The following is an 18,466-nucleotide window of genomic DNA, read 5'->3' as shown; positions in this document are numbered from 1 at the left end:
CTATTGCCTGATGAAGCTAGTTGTAATTACTGGCGAAACGTCGCACTCAGATTGAAAATGTCGTGGCTTGGCTCTCCAACACACCGGCGTGCTGTACTAGTGACGAATTGGCCACGTTCTATTTACGTGACAACCCTTACTAGTTGGCTGTGTCGGGTGGTGGCGGGTTTTAACGACGCATTTATATGTTTACGCGATCTAACCCAAAAACCTCTACTATGAAAGTCTCACTGAGCCTCCAGCTTATTTTTCAGGAGTCTCGTGCTAAGTTTTCACAAAAGGTGAGGCAGGAAACAGTTGCTTTGTATTTCCCAATCAAGCCTTGTTCGTTTATTATCCAGCCATGTAGTGCTGCGGTTTCAGCACCCGACTCAAAGTCAGAAGTTCACAAGTTTACATTCCTGGCTAAGGGACTACTAGACCCATCATTCCTCTGGGGTGGATACATTTAAGACAACTTCATCGGAAGTCATCAAAAGGCTCTCCAAGGATGCTACTACTGTACTGGTTTCCATCAAGAGAATGTTGGAATGTTTCACTGCTTGTGTTAGAGCCACCAATAAAAATGACGATATTTCACCCGTGGTTAAACCAGTTGGGTCGATCAGCAGGTCGCGTGCGGTGAGTTAAAGTGTGGGCACTCCAACCTATTGCAAGACATCTGACCGGTGTGGATGAGTAGGCCACGAACAGCCTCTCGAGCCGCTCATGAGCTCCCTCTAGTGGAGACCTTTCCTCTAGCAGTAGCGCCAGCAAGTAATTGCACAGCGGCATCTTTGTGCAACACAGTATCATTTGCACTGTATAGCAAAATGGCGCCACGGTGGCTAGGAGATGTTAACTCCCTCGCCTGGTATACAGGAGGTCGTGGGTTCGATCCCTACCCTGACGCCTGCTGCTGTAAAATTGTGAGTTTGTGTGTTCTCCCTGTGGTCGCATGGATAATGATTTTTTCAGGCTCCTCCGGTATGTTTCAGCCACATGTGTTTAGAGTATTTGGCTGCAAGACTTTTCCGCGTGATGATAAGCCACTTGGTTGATCTATCATTTTTTAAGATTATTATTATTGTGCGAACATCCACGCTATCGCAAATGTCCACAATTATGGTAGGCTGTTTCATTGCTGACAATTGGCTGATGTTATAAGAAATAATTCGCATATAAAGAATTCATATGTGGCATTTCAAAAATAATGCGAGTGTACGTGTGTGCGTGTGTCTATAAAAATTTAAGGCACTTGTCAGGCAGGCATTTTGCCTGCCTTAATAATTCAGCGGTTTAATAGCTGATGCTCCATTTGGCAGGCCGACAGCGGGATGCAAATTGTTGTAAAGTGACAGATAAGAGAGCTTATTGTGCTAATTTATGTATCTGTTACCCTGTTCATCCTTGCGTCTATCCGTCTGACTCGCTCCACTGCCTATCAATCAATCACTCACACTATCTCTCAGCCACCATATATCTGGCTGTGTGCACGCATTCCCTGCAGTATTCGAGTATTTGTTTATTCACAAAAGCTTGCTCCAATTAATGAGTTATCCTAATGGTACAGCTACTTTATGAAATCTGACGGATAAAAAAACATAACTTTTCCTCTACGGAAGCACTTTATTCACCGTTCTTGTAAAATGAATTGTAATTTAATATGCTAAAGATAATGTAAAAAAGATTAAAACGTCTTCTTTGCTCAAACGGGCATTAAGACAGAGATACTCTTCATTAGTTTCCCCAAGCCAGCAAGTTAGATGTCTGTATTCCCATAAAAGTAAACATTATCACAAAAGGACCGTTTAACAAAAAATATTTAATCACAGAGGCCCAAAGACCACAAAACGACCAGCGTCTAAAATAGCCCCAATGACTTCTCGTAAATTGATACTTATTTTATCAACCGAGTAGGAATGATTGGGTGAGTTTTGACCCCCCCCCCCTCCTCCTGCGATTTGAACTCACAACCTTCCAAGTGAGAGCCAATCACTCAAACCGTGGCGTGACACAGCTGCAAAGAACATTTATTTTAAACATTTCCAGTCCCGGTATTTTGCCCAGCACTTTTATTTTAACTCAGTATTTGTCTCTCGTTATAATCATCGTCATCATTGCCGCTCTTGCCGTAGCAGGATTAACTGAAATTCTCAAAATGTATTGAATTAATTGTAATTAAAAAAATCTAGAGTGTTCTAATCCACTGCTGTATGGCAGCCTCCCCCACAGTTGTAGGGGTTGCTTGACTATACGGCACTTCACCACGACGGACAGCGTGGGTTTGGTGAAGTTAATACAATTTAGATTAGAAACACATTCATACCATTCTTCCGATAACTTGCGCAGGTTAATGCCATCATTTAAACTGCTGAGAGAGGCAAGTGGGCTTGGGCAGGATGCGTCGCTGCAAGAGCAATAACGAAGTGGCAGCCAAGGAATGGAATGCATCCAAGAGGATGTCGGCTCAGGTGATGGAGCGATGAAATGAATTCAGGTGAAGGCACTGGGCTGGATTGTTGCATCACAGGGATCATATGACGTGGTGGTGACTTGGGGGGGAGGCCTTTATCCAGCAGTGGATTGACCATTACTAACGATGACGATGATGATGACATTACTTGTCCTGATGCAAGTGCTGCTTGTCCATGATTCATTCGCTGCTTTCTCCGAAACATTTTTTCTGACCTTCAAAAGTACCGCACGTCCCTTCCAACAAAAAAAATATATAATACACACACCCCCAGAGAAACGTTGCCGACGCAGAAAAACACATTATTCTCATCGAGAATCCATGGATTGATCCTCGGGTATAACAAGCACAAGTACAGAGATTACGTTTCGAAATTTGCATTAAGAATCTCCCGGGGAGGAGAAGTGTGTTTGCGTGTGTGTGTGTGCGTGTGCGCGTGTGTGTGTGTGTAAGCTCGCTCGTGTGTGCGCGTGTGTGTGCGCGTGTGTGTGTGTGCGTGTGCGCGTGTGTGTGTGTGTGTAAGCTCGTGTGTGTGCGCGCGTGTGTGTGTGTAAGCTCGCTCGTGTGTGCGCGCGTGTGTGTGCGCGCGCGCGTGTGTGTGTGCGCTGCGTTAGTTACATTTGTCCCAGAAAATATCGAGCCATCCGTCCGTGACAGATCTCTGGGGTGGACGCACGCGCGGCGCGATCGGCTCGCATACCAACTCGCGCAATCCGCAGTCCTCCTTTATTCTTTAAAAGCGCTATCGCCGATGATATTTAGACGCGCGGCGGAGAAAATCCTGTCATCCACCCCCCTCCCTCGATAACATAAAGCGCCTTCCTTTAAAATAGACCGTCTCGTTTGGACCACGCTAAGACCCCGGGTGGCAAATTCCAATGAAGCGGCCACCAAAATCCAAGTCTCTCCATTGAAAACGTAAATGCTGTGCGAAAATGTTTTTTTTTTAAAGGATAGATGTTGGCGGTGAGGACGATTTGTGGGGGGGGGGGGGTGGTGGTGGTGTTGGTGTGGTGGTGATGTTGGTGGTAGGAAGGGCTGGGCAGCGCACATAGATAAGAAGACGTAACAGTGGAGAAATGTAGAGGGGAGAAGCAATCTCAGCTTACTGACACACTATTACTCCTGCCATGCGTGTGATCTATGGCTCCATATCTGCGGAGCCTCCCAACGAAACGGTGAACACTGCGCGCAGCCTATTAAAGCGCTGGCATTAATCTGGCAGGCACCTCCACCCGCACCCGTTCCTCGCCACGTCCCCCTACCCCAGCACGCGTGCTCTGAGCTGCAGGCATCGGTCAACTTGCCGTGCCACTTACGGTTTTTAGCGAGCGAGGGATGTTTATGTACCCCCCTCCTCCGCCCCTCTTCGAGCAGGAGGGAGGCAGGGGATGGGGGGGAGAGAAAAGGAAACAGACGCTTTCCTAATTTTTCTTAAGGCTCAAAGCCGTCGTTTGAAATTCTCAAGGGGGCGTGCGCGCGCGCGCGCGTGTGTGTGTGTGTGGTGTGCGCGCGGCTCAGCTGTGTGGATTACAAACGCAAGCGACGGAGGACGCCGTTTGATGTGACATGACAACAACAAATACGTCAACGCGTCTCACCAGGCTCAAATTAGCAATACGAGCGGTGCTCCATTCGATTCCTGGCTTGAAGCTAGCAGTGAAGGAAATTCCGCATTCCTGTGGCAGGAGTGAGTTAATGATGATGATGATGATAATGACAATTGTTTTTCAAAGAAAGCCTCATTATGTTTCGAGACTATTTTTTGGGGAATCATCTTGTATTGGAATATTTGGCCAAATTTCTTGTGAGCTGTCCCAATGTGTGGGAGGAAACTGGACCACCCACCGAAAACCCACATACATGAGGGGGTGATACTCAACACCACCCTCTCCTGGCCACCTCACAGCCTGTAACCAGTAACATCTGGTGGTTACTCATCCAAGTACCTACCAAGATGGTTTTGGGCACATCTGAGCCAATTCGGTCAGAGTGATAATTATAACGCGCATTGCGGTGGCGTACATTTTTCTCCGAGTCCTATTGTTTTCCCTCCGCATTTAGAAACGCGCGTTTAGTTATTTATTTGTGGATGCTGCGAAAAGTGCCCACGTTTGATGATATCAGCCACCACGTCGCTGAGCTATCACGTGCGGCCAGGTCGTCTCCAAAAAAAAAAGACACCAAGAGCTCAGTGGGCTTCACCTGGCAAATGAACACGTTGATGAATGTCTCTAGTGTTGGAAGACTAACGATGAAGCGTCACAAAGTGGTGTCGATTTTGTCGACCACAGGATTCGAAGTGGCGGCCGCCCCATTGCGAGGCAAAGCGCCCTGTCCAGCCACCACACTGCGATTACGAAAGGCACGATGTTTCGCGGACAATTTATTGTCAGCGGTATTTTCACGGGAGGAGATGGGGTGACGTTGCCGCGTGACTGGAAGGTAATCCGCGAGTAATTGTCAAAGTTGGACCGTGACGCCGGCGCACCCACGGTATTGACTAGGGCAGCCGCTGGGCCTGAACTGCAAACCTCTGCAACAATCACAACAACAACAACAACAAGCAGCAAATGTGCTTTTGCACAGGAAGACTTCTTCACAATTCTGGCGAATCGCCTGATTGAGCTGCTTGTTGTAATCACCAGCGAAACGTCAGATCGTTGACGCTGTGAGTTGACTCTCCGCCACACAACCGGTGTGCCGAAGTAGAAAACTAATTGACACGTTTGGTTTACATCACAAATCTTTACTAATTGTCCGTGTCGGTTGGCGGTGGGTTTAACGACACGACACTTACATGTACGCAATCTAAACCCAAATATCTTAAACTTCTGAGCGTATTATTCTTACTATTACAATGTTAGTAATTTTTTTTATTGTAGTTATTTTGCCGCACGGGAAAAAAAATACACTCGGCACGCGGGGCATGGACTCTGCCGCGGTGGAGCGCCGTGCGGAATATTCGATACCACGAGCGGCGGGCGGAGACAGCGGAGAGAGCGGAGAGAGCGGAGAGAGCGGAGCGAGGGAAGGATTCCCGCGGGAGGCTGGGAACGCCGTCGCACATCAGAATTAGGGATGCGTGGCGGCTCTGTGTGTGTGTGTGTGTGGGGAGAGGGGGGGGGGGGCTCTTAATTCACAGTGGCACTTCACATCCCAGCCCCATTTATCTGCGATGTGAGCGCGAGCCCTCGTTTGCGGCCAGGAAAAAAAAAAAGCAATTGACAAGCCTGGCCTCGTTGCTTCATCTCGATGAATGTTAGCGCGCCTGCACGCGTGCCTGTGTGCGCGCGTGTTGATGTCGCGCGTATTGGCGAGAGTAGTGGTGGCGGTTGGCGCACTGCGCAAACCTGAGTTCGATTCCTCGCCGTGGCTAAAAGTGGAAAACAAAAAATATATACCTCAAATTATACTCGCGGAAATATGATGAACTAAATTTAAAGAGCTGTTTCGTGCAGTGGTTGGCGCACTTTATAAAGCACCCGCATACCTGAGTTCGATTCCAGGCCTTGGCTAACATCAGTGGCAAGTGGTATCTCCTCTGAACTAGCCCTGAGTGCCCCTCTTACAGACGGGCACTGACCAGTGTGCTGATGTAAGGTCAAACAATCCCTGTGAATGACACGTGGGGAGGCCTTCGCACCAAATTGGGGGTGATTCTTTGCTGTAAATGATGAGTCAGTTTTTGTTTGTAGGGAGCGGTGGTGAAATGGTGAGTGCAATATCCTTACAATCCTGATTACCTGGTTTCAATTCCCAATCATTGATGACAACATTGGCATGCGAATCAATCCTGGTCCTTCCCGTAGATTGACTCAACCTCACCTTAGCGTGAAAACGGGCGGTTCGAGGGTCAGTACACAGAGCCAACACGGCTGAAATTGTGGGTTCAAAATTCAGGGTTTGTCCATCTGCGGTTTAATTGGGTTCCCAAGTATATATGTGCGTGTATGTTTATCTTTTTTCGCACCGTACATAGTCAACCATGCTGATCGAAGGCGTGGGTGAGTTTGTGTTGGCCTTAGCCCAGTCACGGGCGACTGCACACAATAGAATCGTGGGAATCTGTCTTTATTTATTTATTTTAAATGCCCCTTTATTTGGCTAAATTCCAGCCCTGAGAATTGAAACATCGGCTTGACTGTCACGCGATGTTTCTCTCATAGCAGGGCATGTTGCATCATGTGCTCCCTGATGTGTGGTTTCAATAAACAAATGATATATTGCAGAAGTCCATTCTATGCCTCAACGTGAAATTATTTTTTCTCATTCATTAGCCATAATATAGCGATCAGCCTTTTATGTTCTGCAGTCACGAAAGCTTTAAAACGAAATTCAATCAGCCTTTGTTTAAGCAAGAAAACTCTGGACTGGATTTGACCTTCTGGGTCCTCATCAGCAGTAAGGTTTTTTTAAAGGGTTCTAACAAAGTGGCGAGATGTTAATTACCTTGTCTGGTATACAGGAGTCATGGGTTGGATCCCAACCCTAACGCCTGCTGTATATTTGGAGTTTGCGCGTTCTCCCAATGGTCGCATGGATTTTTCTCCGGGGTCCTCTGGTTTTTCTCTCCACATAAATGTCCACATGAGCTATCATTTGTGGCGAGGTCGCTTCTTAAAAAGAGATATTATAGTCCAGCGGGCCTTATCTGGTAAAATAAAATAAAAATTAAATTAATATAATTCTGTGAAATCCACTTCCAAGGGACATCATATAATGGGGGGATTTTTGGATCAAAGAGATTTCCGAATTGATTCTTCATATCACGACACAATACCGACAGCATAATTGGAATCGTGACTGGAAAAAAGTACCAAACAAATGGATGTGCAATCATCAGCACTCTGCAGCCAAAGACGAGCACTCATCACCTTCTAAATGTGCTGTGCTGGCTTTCTTAGGTGCTCTCAACTATATTAATGGTTATCCATCAGTATCTTCAAGAAAAAGGTCAATTGCCCAAAATGTCACCAATTATATGTATATTTCCTTCTAGGGCTGTGTTATGAACAAAGGTGTTGACTTGTTGTCGTTTGTGCTTTGTGCGCCATGCAGTGCAGCAAAATAAAAAATAAATGTGTGGTTATGTCATACGCCGTTCACATTACATTACCCGTATGTGGGTATGTATCTGCGTGCAAGTACATTTACAAACGTATAATTAAGTACAATCAGAAGGTTTTGAGTTCAAATCTAAGCCAATGGTCAGCAAAGTCCATCAGCTCTAGGGAATCAATAGAATGCGTGCGACTTTGTAGAATAGTTATCCTGTGGTTTCCCCTGCCATAGGAATGTGGAATTTCTGCTCGTGACCTAAGGGCCACCTTTGGTGGGGGCGGGGGGGGGGGTAACCACCCCGTCATTTGATTTCTCTGTGTGGTTGTGTTTTAAAATCACAGGTGGAGGTTGACTCAGCCCACCATCCCCTCTGAAATCAATAAAACTGAGTACCGTTTTGTGGGCAGTCAATGCACAGCGCAGCGTATAAAATACTCTGCACTGTGCAATTCTCAGGCTCTCGAGTCGCTTCTATCAAGCACAACCTATTACTTCTGTTCTGTGCATTTATGGCCAATGGGGTGCACGTGTGTGCCTGTGCACGTGTGTGTAAATTCCAGTAGATCCGTCAAATCAAATGTCAAATAAACCTTTCAAAGCAGTTTAAATGAGTGATGGAAATGGTCCATTTCCACTTAGAATTACATTTCTGTCCAACACAATGCTGCAGGCTCGTGTAATATTGGATTTACAGTAGGCTTATCAATCCATCTGTTTTATTTATACATGGGCTATTTTGCATGGGGATAGCAAAAAATGAAAATATTACAAGTAACAAGACAGCATAGTTCACTTTTGACAAATTGAAAAAAATATGTATGCACAATTAAATCTGAGCTGATCACATGCTAAAAGCTGCAGCTACTGTATAATGATCCACCACCCCCTTCTCGCAATTACATTAATTATGCCGATTCAATTTAAGATGTGACAGTTTTTTTAATATTGTAAGTGTAATGTTTTTTTAGTGTTTGAACCAGAAGGCCAGGATTAGGCAAAGATGTAGCATTACTGCTTTGTACGCAGGCAACCGGACGGCACAGCCTGACATTTCTTGACTCATCGCTGTGGCACCAAATAATTACATATATTTCGGAGCGCACAATTACAAAACAATTGATAACAAGCATATACTTGAGAGGAATAATTGATTAAACATGTTTAGCTTAAAATAGTGTCCATGTTCTTTGGGTCTTTTGGTAAAGCCACATAGGTGAAATTTTATTTTCACCTGATGACGATTGCTTGCGTTGCGATCAAAACGTCGTGATTTTTTTATATTTTTTTATATCTATGTGACTTTACCGAAAGACCCAAAGAACACGAATTCCCTGTAGTCACGAAAAGCTTTAAGTCAAGATCGCATCCATGATTCACATAGTATTTGTCGCGGCCTCTAGTGGTTGGGTGATGTCATGTATACATGTTATTTGACACATCTGTCATGAGCTGTGGAGTTATATTCCTGGCCACAGCTTACAGCAGCGGCTGAGCGGTTTATCCAAACAGGCCCTGCCCTCCTCCCACGTTCATCAACCTGGACTGACGAGAATGGTGAAATATGGTAAAATATTTAAAACTAAACTGAGCTTTACATAACTCTTTTTCAAAAGCGACCTTGCCACAAACGATTGCTCAACGAAGTGGCTTATCGCGTGTACATTTATAGCAGCCCAAATACTGCAAACGAACGTTAATTCTAAATGTGAAGGGAAAACCCGGAGGACCTGGAGGAAAATCCACGGACCCATGGAGAGAACATACAAATTCCAAATATACAGGCATCAGTGTCTGGATCGAACCCACGAACTATTGTATACGGGCAATGTGTGTATCAGGCCTTCGTCGATTCGTGGATTGAGAGCGACTGGAATGTAGTTGATTTGTTTTATCATGACCTTAACAATCAAATATTAGTCCATGAATCAATAAATCACGACGCACCCAATGAAACCATTCAAATTCTTACATTGCATTGCTTTTATGATCGTCTGTATTGCAGCTATTTTCCTGTTCTAGTAAATGTATTGCAAATGCTCTCTCAACATCGGGTCAGGGGAAGAAAACATTCCCATTGAGACCTCTTACGGTGAGCAATGTCGCAACACCTCATGTCAGAGAACTTTCCCGGGAGATAATGTCACGGAACCACTCCTGAGGTCCCGTAATATATTTATTTTCCGCACACAGGAGAGCACTTTCTACATGCACTCCAAAGAGTGTTCGTCACGTGACAGTATAAATGAAATTTGAATACTCTGAGCTGGAATTTGGCCAAATTAAGAAACGTATTACAGTTGTTTTCTGTGCATTCGTTTAAGTGAATGGACTGAGCCCATCAATTATCTACACTTGAGAAATGTCCGTTGCTTTTTCATGCTTGATCCCATATGCTTCACACGTCTGAACATATGTTTTTTACGTGCTGCATTGCACGGAAACAATATGCCAGCCACTACGTCTCAGTCTTCTTCGGGGGAAAAAAATTGACGGAAATTTCAGCCGACTTGTGCAACAACGTGCAGATTGACCCAGCGAGATACATTATTACAGATATCGCTGACAGACAAGGGGCCATTGCTTCGCATTTGTAATGTTGCTTTATTTTTTTTTTAGGCAAAATACAGTCAATTGATGTGTCGTTTAGAAAATGCATAATGTCTCTTGCATCCCAGCACAGCTCATTATTTCATAGCTATTCCATTAAAACAAGTGGTTACAGTGCTTGCCTGGCATCGTGATGAGCAACATTGGACAGGCAATTTAACGTGTTTCTGGCAAAGGCACAATTGTACGGACGTTTGATCACTCCATTGCTTTGCAATGCGGTTCTCAGTGGTGGTGTCTTTTGAGTTACCGCACCATTTGCCCTCTGTGCCACTGCAAACAATTTGACCGAACATCAAATTCCTTCTGTGATGAATGGCTGTTGGACGCCAAAGGTTATTTAGAAGGGACAATTGACGATACATTGTGCAAGGATTTATTATATGTGCTGCATAACAGATTAATGCAACACTGCCTTCTGTGCTTGAACGGATCATGGATGGTTATTCTCTTCGCTCTGTTGGTGCGAACGTCTGGCTGGGTGGCCAAATGGACTGAATTGGATGGAGTGCGCAACTCACAATCAGAAGGTTGCAGGTTCAAATTCCTGCCAGGGATTGCTTCAGATTTTCATTTCCTCTGAGGCCTATAAATTGAAAACCACTGGAAGAGGCCAGGTGGCTCATGAGTCAGAGCATGAAGGTTGCACCGTCGATTACCTTTGGGTTTAGATGTGGGTTTAGATGTGGGTTTAGATGTGGGTTTAGATGTGGGTTTAGATGTGGGTTTAGATGTGGGTTTAGATGTGGGTTTAGATGTGGGTTTAGATGTGGGATTACATATGGGTTTAGATATCGGTTTAGATGTGGGTTTAGATGTGGGTTTAGATGTGGGTTTAGATGTGGGTTTAGATGTGGGTTTATATGTGGGTTTAGATGTGGGATTACATATGGGTTTAGATATGGGTTTAGATATGGGTTTAGATATGGGTTTAGATATGGGTTTACATATGGGTTTATGCCACCCGTGATTAAACTGAGTTCTCAAGTGCAGTTATTTGGTGTTCTTAGTCCGATAATTTCAATGACTACACGTTTATTTAAATGCGGATAATCGTGGAAAATAGGATACATTTTCCACGTGACTCCTCTCATCCACGAACAAATTGCACCTTTACCAATTGACACCCATGTTCGAACCTTTTGCACGACTCACACTTGTGTGTGGGAGACGCACATCGCTGCACGACACAGGCAACCTCTGGTAAATGTCAGCTGCTCTGACATTTTCCTTCACAGGGAACTTCATAAGACAACGCTCGCCCACAGGACACACTGTTGCCCACAAAGCTGGAACTACCCATAATGCTTTGCACGGCTGGCAAATCAGTGATGGGTGTTTACACAAGTGGAATGAAGCCGGAGCACCCAGAGAAAATCCGCGCGTATAAGGGGGCAACGCTCTATCGCCGTACAGATGGAAACAGATTCCTTACCGTCTTCTCCTAGCGAGCCAGGTATGGGCACCTCTTCGATGCCCACGGGAAGGGAATTTGATAGCGTTTGTGTGAGCTACCATCCCTTGCTGCTGCCTCCACAGTGCTGGATTGCAGGCAGCCACGTGAATAGCCACCACTGCCGCCGCCTTGCATTACACAGGGGTTGGCAGATGCTCAGATTGAAGTAGCAAGCTTATTTTCTTTAAGCAAAGTGAGAACTCAAAAGACTCCTAGGGATCCTAATTTGCAAGAGTGACCTGGGTCCCCAAATCACAAAAAGGCCAAAATAAACAGAATAAAACATAGCAATGCAGTTTGTTTATTGGGCCTGGCTCTTTTGATGAAAACACAACGTCAAAATCTATTCGGAGTTTTTCGGCTTTAAATAAATGCTGCTGGATAACATTGGATCCATTGAGAGGCAAATAATATATTTTATTTTTGTATGGAGAGATTGATGGGAGCACTATGTGTGTTTACTTTTTGTCGGTATCAATTGGCTACTTCTGCGCGATTGTGTAAACTTCATGTGGTTCTGATAATTTGCTGCCATCTTACCAGGACCGACTTGGAAGGAGGATTTACGTCTCATGGGATTATCTCAGTTAAAAAAGCGACAGACAAAGAAGCAGTTCTGCAATTACTTGCCCATGTCACTCCTGGTGGAAGGGCATCCACTTGAGCGAGCTCAAGAGAGGCCTATCTACAGTGTAGCTCAGCCTTATCTTTCGTGATGGCCTCAGACGTGGTGGGATGTACTCACACTTTAACCCCACCGCACGCAACTAACCGTGGCGTGTGACCCCCAAATTAATTGACCCCCTAAAAAAATCCGTTGCATATTCATTTCTGTTTTAAATACACCTTATTTTAACAAAAAAATATTAGTTTTTTTTTAGAATTCAATGCGGGGTCACGGGAGATCTGGGCCGCCCTGTACATTGCTGGGTTGAATAAGGCATCGAATTTAATAAACGTGTCAATTTGATTCAACCGTCACTCCGGGTGGTCGTGTTGGACAGGCGATATCTCGATCACGAGTCCGAGCACGCTGACCATCACACCTGCAGCAGCGTGCAGTTAAATAAAGTGGTGTACATATTAAGTTTACATCACAAACAGTGCACTGAAAGCTAAACAAATACATATAAACTGCCAATCATCAAGGAGGCTATGTACATTTGTTATTTTTGTATTGTGAAATCAAATTAGCAACGTGAGCGCCATTAGCAACAGGCTGCGAGTTGAATCTGCCGCGGAAATGAAATGTGCACTTCCAGCTGCACCAGGCGCCAATTCATTTAGCAGCGAGGCACCTCTCCAATCGTTACCCCAGCTCACGTGTGTGTGTCCCAGGATTGTCAGCGCCGTTCATTCGGGGAAACGAAGTCAAAGGGGGCGTACAATAACCCGCCATCTATTATAATTATACTGCGTGTCCCGTGTCGTAGCAGAGAAAGTGCCTTTGCTCTTCCAGACTAAGCAATAAATAAAATGTTGGAAGAAAAGGTGACCGGATGGATCGTGTGTCACAGAGCCCAGTACCTTCGATATTTTGGCCTTGATAAGAAAAATCTAAAACGCTCTTTTATTTTTGCCAGGTAATGCCCACCGAGCTGTGTAGCTCTTTTTCAGAAGCGACCTGGCCACAAATGACAGCTCAACGATAGTGGCACACCACGTGGGAATTTATAGCGGACAAATACTCTGAACGCGTGCGTCTAAAAGTGGAAGGAAAATAACGGAGGCACCGGAGAAAAATCCACGCGGCCACGGGGAGAACATGCAAACTCCAGGGTCAGGATCGAACCCACTACCTCCTCTATACCAGGCGAGGTGGTTAACATCTCACCATAGTCGTGACCACTCCTTGCTCCGTTTCTATCGTGGTGAACAAAAATAACAACTGCGATATTCCATTGGCAGTGCTGCCCGAGCACGAACAACAACAAATCGACACATTCATCGATAGCACTGCCCTAAAATGAAATATAAAACATATATATTGATATATGCATTATACAACTATACCTGTATGCAACAGGCGATAACAATATACACTGGTATATCGCTGTCGCCTGGTGTGTCTTGTTGCGTCTTGTTGTCTATTGTTGGAACCTGAAATCTCGCAGCCGATCCCAGCTCATGAAAAAGGACCGTTGGCCAAAACGTCGCCCCGTCGCATGTCGCCGTCACCCCCGCTGTGTGTACTGGTGCACGGTGCGTTCCCGACATGACGTTCTCCCGTCGTGCACGTTATTCGTTATCCTTTTTTTTTGGGGGGGGGGGGGGTGAGGGTGGGGGGAGGCAGCGTCATTGCCGAATGCGTTGAGGTTTTTTTTTTTGGCTCTACCGCGCGTCAATTCAACGTAACTCTGGGGGACATTTCGTTCTCCAAAACCGCGTCGGGCTCCCCCCGCCCCCCACCTCGCTTTTTGTGTTTGGTTGTTTCGCAACCAAAGACGATACATTATCTGTCCCGTCAGCACCGCGGGTAATCGATTCGGGCAATCGTGGCCCGCTTTTAATCGATGGTCATTTTCACGACAATTACTCAACACTGGGGACAAGAGATTGGCAGGCTTGCAGATGGTCTGATGGCTTTGGGGCCTGGGACCTAATTTCTGCGTCAGGACACTCAATCAATCAATGGATCAATGTCCATTTATTTAGGCATTGACGTACGCTATCGCTTTAGCAGCGAATAACTGAAGTGCATTGTTACCTTATGAGTAATTTTACAATGTATTGTGTTTTTTTGTATTGTGGTTACGGTTTTTTTTTTCCATTTAGTTAGCCGGGATTGGGGCAAACGCCGTTCCCTTTTAACGCTTTTAGAGGATTCTGTAAAATTCCGTATTTTGCATTATTCAGATTTTTATTCAATTACGTGTTGCAGGTTGTTATAGGCCTAAGGGGTTATGCGGTGGGCAGCACATGGCGGAGCGGCAAAAAATCCACTGTTGTTCCGTACTTCTGGACTCCCACGTCTATGCTCTCTCCCTCAACCAGCGCCAACCAGCGTGGTGAAGTATGGTCGCATTATCCCCATGTTACACTCTGCATGGGGAGGCTCTCATCAAACGATAGCTTGACAAGAGAGCTGCACGTGAATGTTCACCATTGTAGTCAATTTGTCGACCTCGTGACGGGAGATGGAGCATCCGCTCGCTATCCTCACGGGGCTGTGCATCCCCTCTTGTGAGAGAAAGCTCCGTGGAAGGAGATGTCACAGAACTACTTCCGAGATACCTTCAAATGGATCAGCGTACTCCCCATACGCCCGGCGACAGAGACGTATGCGTTGCATGGACGGCAACATGTTTATGAGATGTTCCTGAGATTGAGAATGAGACAACTGAGAGACAGACAGGAAGGTTGAGAGATAATACAGTGTCGTCCTTCCCCGCGCAACTCCGTTTAGCACGGTTGGCTACGTACGGCGCGAAAGAGGTTCAACATTTATACGTGCAGTTGAACACATCGGCTTTCCCGATCAAATATTATCCGTAATAGAGGTGCTCTGGCTTAGATTGTGTCGATATAAAATGCGTCGTTAAATCCACCGCAAATCGGACGCAGTGAATTAGGAAGGTTCGTCACGTGAATCAAGCATGCGAATACGTTACTCGTTCAGCACACCGATCTATTGGAGAGTGAACCAACGAATTTTATCATTTGAGTACGACGTATATTTATATAGACAAACAAGTAGATAGGCAGGCAGGCAGACAGACATACATCTAGACAGACAGACAAACATTCAGGCAGAGAGCAGGCAGGCAAGCAGGAATGTAGACATACAGACAGGCAGAGCCAAGCATACATACATACTGAAAGGCAGGCAGGTAAGTCAGCAGAAAGGCAGACAGAGAGCCTGACAAATAGACAGCGGAACAGAGTTAGGCCTTCTTCCTAACAAGCAGCATACCCTGTGCCAAGAAGCTTTAATAATGAAATAACTAGCAGCCGTCAATCAAGACAGGGAGCAGTGGTAAGGAGTTTTAGTGCATTAAGCCCAGCAGCCGTACGCTTAGCACCGTGATAGCTGGCGTCTGGATTATTGAGAAAAACGACAGGGTACGGATGAATTCAATTCGTGTCGGCTCTTCAATTTTGCTTACCTTGGCATTTGCATACAGAGCTATCTATAACGTGGACATGTGCAATATCTGAAGTTGGAATGTCAGTATAAAATGGTTTCAGCCCAGTCACCAATGACCGTACCAAAAAAAAACCCATTACATTAAATTTGGTTCTGCACTTAATTTGGCCAAATTCCAGCTGTGTAAATTAAAATATCGCTTCGACTGCCGCGTGACGAATATCGCGGTCGTGTGCAGCGCGGGTTGGGAAAGTGCCACCGTCGACTGCGTGGACCAGAGGCGGACTGGATGGGATCTCAGAGGTAGACACTGCGATATCTTCTTACGTGGGCCATACGTGAAGAGGTTGTGAAGCTCTAGAACGACGGCAATGTAATGTTTTTTTTTCTTTTTAAAAACATGAAAAAGGAATTTGAATGTTACCATGAGAGGCGACTGCAAAGTGCGCCGTCTGAATGAAAAGAAATGGTGCCAAAATAAAAGGTGGATGTTCGCTTAAAGGGACCGTACATTCTTGTCTAAGAAAGATTAGCAGAATGCTCTCGACAATAGTCACTAGATGGACACTGTAAAGCTCCCTCTCGTGGAGACCTTCTGCCCAGCTGTGGCATCAGCAAGGAATTGCACGTTTGACACGCAGCAGGCCATCGCGACCAATATTATCCATAATAAAGTAAAATTTTGATTTAAAGCTTTCGTGACTGCAGTGATTCATATTCTTGGTTCTTTCGGTAAAGTCACGTTGAAGGGAAACAATAAAATAATATATATTTTATGAGACCTCCTTTGCCAGAAACAAGATATAGGAATAGGTTTAACCCTTTTAACTGGCACAAAAACTGACACCTTTATTCAAGGCATCATGTTTGTGGTCATTGCAAACATGATGCCTTGAATAAAGGTGTCAGTTTTTGTGCCAGTTAAAAGGGTAAAACCTATTCCTAATATATATTTTATTATTTTATTTATTCCCTTCAACGTGACTTTACCCTTCAACGTGACTTTACCGAAAGAACCAAGAATACGTAATAAAGTTGTTTTGGGATAGATCGCGTAAATATAAACGTGTTGTTAAACCTGCCACTACCTGACACAGCCAATTAGTAAGGCTTGTCACGTAAGCAAAACGTAATCACCAGCGAAATGTCATATTAAGAATGTAATTGTCGTGGGTTTAATCTTCAACAAACAACCGGTGTGCTCAAAGTAATAGCTAATTGGCATGTTTTGTTTACGTGACAAACCTCAATCTTCGGCTGTGTCGGGTGGTGGTAGATTAACTACACATTAATATTTACGCGATCCAACTCCAAAAAAAATGCCTTTCATTATTGAAATAATTTCACGGTTGCATATTTACCTTTACCGATCTACATGAGGTCGCAGGACAATTCTCAGACACCATGAATTACCACTGGTGTCTTTGTTGTTCGTATTGTTGTTGTTGCTGCCACACGACGAGGACTCGAACCCGGTCCATGGCGATCGCAGCGCTCCATCGCCGCTCACTGCTGCACGCAACACCCCCGGCACCACGCGTGTATACATTTTCTCGTTGCAGTTTTTTTTGTGATTCGGTAAAACTGATGTGATTAAAAATGCATGTTATATAATTGCCTTTGACATCCCCCCCCACCCCCATCCCCCCACCCCCACCAGGGCCCTCTTGTTTACCCTTAAGTGACATTGACAACAGAAAGCGCTCGGGTTTTAATTATTTTTACTGCGTATTAAAGCAATCCTCCTCTGACAGCTCACGGGTCCTCTTAGGGCCAAGCCGTCTCCCTACCAACAAAGCGAGTGACACATTCCCCCCTCCCGCCCCCCGTGGCAAATTTAGAGGGACGACGGCCAGGAGCAAAAATCACTGCCCCCACCCCCCTTAAGGAATGGCGCAGTCCATAAATAATTCCCCGCTCCATAAACGGTGCTCTGACAGGGCGTAAAGGGGCCGGAATGTGCCATTAATTACGGTGGTGTTTCAAATTGTAACGGTTGATCTCTAAATCTTTTCCTCGATATTCCCCCACTGTGAATCGTGCGGTGAGTTGTCGCTCTCCGGACCGCGTTGCATGTGCATAATGTCGGGTCAATGTACCTGCCTGTACATTAAGGAGCTCTGCACTCTGCAGTACAAACACTGGGATCCTACAGCGACGTCACGGTTCGCGCGCTTTGGACTTGCAATCCAGACGTCGCCGGTTAAAATTCGATCTCCCGGCGTGGCATTTGCAACAATGGGGCAAGCTGCCAAATCGCCCACCCCCCCACCCTGCCCCCAACGCCTTTGTCCACCCAGCGGAATGAAAGGGTACAACCACAGTGAATTAGATCGGCAGGTGAGTCGATGCGGTGTGGTCAACGGTGGGTGCTCCCACCTTTTCAAAGAAGTCTGACCGGGCATACAAAGTTCGAGCAAAAAAAAAAACCCCGCAATCTACATCGGCTCTCGAGAGCTCCCTCGAAGCGGAGGCTTTTTCACCATCAGTCGAGTGGCGACGCAAATTCCGTGGCCGCACCGTTAGGGGCCGTCCATAAATGACGTCACGCACCTGGGGGGGGGGGGGGAGAGGGGGAGTCAGACATTTGTGACGATGTGTGACGAGGTGGTGGGGGGGGGTTGAGAAATGTGACGTCACGTAAAAATGCGCAACTTTAAATAAATATAGACAACACGTTCTACTTAATTAAATATACTTATTTTAATAAATGTTTTCTTCTACAACATCAGAGTGCAGCGCCACATTAAATACGCACTGCAATGACAATAGTTTAAAGCGATTTGAAGCATGTTTT

The sequence above is a fragment of the Petromyzon marinus genome, chromosome 40 (assembly GCF_048934315.1).
Source record: "Petromyzon marinus isolate PM22_M1 ecotype Great Lakes invasive population chromosome 40, UKy_Petmar_22M1.pri1.0, whole genome shotgun sequence".
In the NCBI taxonomy this organism is placed as follows: Eukaryota; Metazoa; Chordata; class Hyperoartia; order Petromyzontiformes; family Petromyzontidae; genus Petromyzon; species Petromyzon marinus.
This window is presented reverse-complemented; position numbering follows the sequence as displayed.